The sequence below is a fragment of the Pipistrellus hanaki genome (assembly GCF_964339955.1).
Source record: "Pipistrellus hanaki genome assembly, chromosome: 15".
In the NCBI taxonomy this organism is placed as follows: Eukaryota; Metazoa; Chordata; class Mammalia; order Chiroptera; family Vespertilionidae; genus Pipistrellus; species Pipistrellus hanaki.
In genome coordinates this window covers 45330909-45332974 of record NC_140517.1, presented here as the reverse complement: position 1 = coordinate 45332974, position 2066 = coordinate 45330909, and the positions used below count along the sequence as shown (strand labels likewise).

The 2066-nt window shown below is 46.2% G+C and overlaps 1 long non-coding RNA gene across 1 annotated transcript in view; it reads right to left on the bottom strand.

Annotated features, from left to right (window-relative positions):
• LOC311633534 overlaps positions 1-2066 on the bottom strand; it is a 176790-nt gene that overhangs the window by 46479 nt on the left and 128245 nt on the right. The gene's annotated exons all lie outside the window — the stretch shown is intronic.

Below are 2066 nucleotides of genomic sequence, written 5' to 3'. Positions count from 1 at the left end.
AGCCTATATAATAAAAGCCTAATATGCTAAGTGTCAACTGTTCGTTTGATCATCTGACCAGTAGCTATGATGTGCACTGACCACCAGGGGGCAGATGCTCCAGCCAGTAGGTTAGCTTGCTGCTGGGGTCTGGCTGATCAGGACTGAGCGAGATGGCCTGGACACGCCCTGGAGCCAACATCTCACAGTTCCTCCCCAGTGGCCAGCCAATCTCCCTCAGTCCCACCCCGGCCTCTAAAATATTTCTTCTAGTTAGTTTCCTTTCAATGTGCACAAATCGGTGCACCAGGCCTCTAGTTAATTTATATATATATATATATATACAGTGTAAGAAAACAGCTGACCCACACAATGCAATCTTATTGGCAAAAGTGGAGAAAAGGCTGACTTAAATTATCCTCAATAGCACTAAAACCTGGAGAATTTCATGATTTCCCCGGGAAGGAGGCTGACAGGCACTGCGACATGCATGCTGTGTGGCCTTGGCTGAGTGTCTTCACCTCTCAGAGCTCAATTCCCTTTTTGGAAATCAGAGCTGGCAGTGAATCCTGAGAAATGTCATGGGGGCGTGGTCTGGGTACCAGCCCTTTTCCATCATTTGTGAGCAGGGATGATCTAGGACAATGGAAACTATCTTGCCTTCTCAGTGGAGACTCAGCTAGCCAGCATTTAAAAATAGAAATAGAGCCGGGACCGGTTTGGCTCAATGGATAGAGCATCGGCTTGGGGACTGAAAGGTCCCGGGTTCGATTCCGGTCAAGAGCACATGCCTGGGTTGCCGGCTTGATCTCCAATAGGGGACGTACAGGAGGCAGCCAATCAATGATTCTCATTATTGATGTTTCTATCACTCTTTCCCTCCCCCTTCCTCTCTGAAATCAATGAAGATATGTATTTTATTTTATAAATCTATTTTATTGATTTTTTACAGAAAGGAAGAGAGAGGGATAGAGAAACATCGATGAGAGAGAATCATCCAACAGCTGCCGCCTCCACACCACCCACTGGGGATGTGCCCACAACCAAGGTACATGCCCTTGACCGGAATTGAACCTGGCACCCTCCAGTCCGCAGGCCGACGCTCTATCCACTGAGCCAAACCGGTTTCGGGCAGATACGTATTTTAAAATAAACAAATAAAAATAGAAATAGAATAAAAAAGCATGATGCAGGGCAGGGTGGCATTTCACGAAACCGTGTTGCTGATGGGAAATGACTTCTGGATGTTCCTCAGGAAAGTTTGGAAGCCGCTGGTCCAGGGCTCCCCGCTTGGTACCCTGATTTCCAGATAACTGGCCCTTCACCTCGGGTAGTCACTCCCTTTGTCCTAAAGCAATTATTTCCGGTTCCGGCCGCGCTGGCCTACAGCGATCCGCCGCCAGGTGGCGCCCGTGTCCCGCCCTGAGCGGGTTCTGCTCTGTCTTCATATCTGAAGATGTGCCTTTTCCTGAAAATTCCGTAGAAATGGAATCATACAATCCGGGTTTAGTGCAAAATACTCTTGTACGGATCACACAATGTGGATCGTACAATCCAGCGATTCCACTTCGATAGTTCCCATGAGGAGAAATGGTGGTTTTATCGGCAGTGTCTGCAGTATCTACAGTGAGTATACAAGGCTCTCTTACAGGAAACTTAACTAAAAGGTAACCCACAGCTGAAACCGGTGTGGCTCAGTGGATAGAGCGTCGGCCTGCGGACTGAAAGGTCCCAGGTTCAATTCCGGTCAAGGGCATGTACCTTGGTTGTGGGCACATCCCCAGTGGGAGGTGTGCAGGAGGCAGCTGATCCATGATTTTCTCTCATCGATGTTTCTAACTTTCTATCCCTCTCTCTTCCTCTCTGTAAAATATCGAATATATATATATATATATATATATATATATATATATATATATATTTTTTTTTTTTTTTTTTTAAAAGGTAACCCATAGGGCAGCAAAAAAGAACAAGTAACCCTGCCAACACCCCTCCTTCCAGCTGATCGATGACTCTCTCTCATCGATGTTTCTGACTCTCTCCCTCTCCCTTCCTCTCTGTAAAAAAATCAATAAAATATATATTCT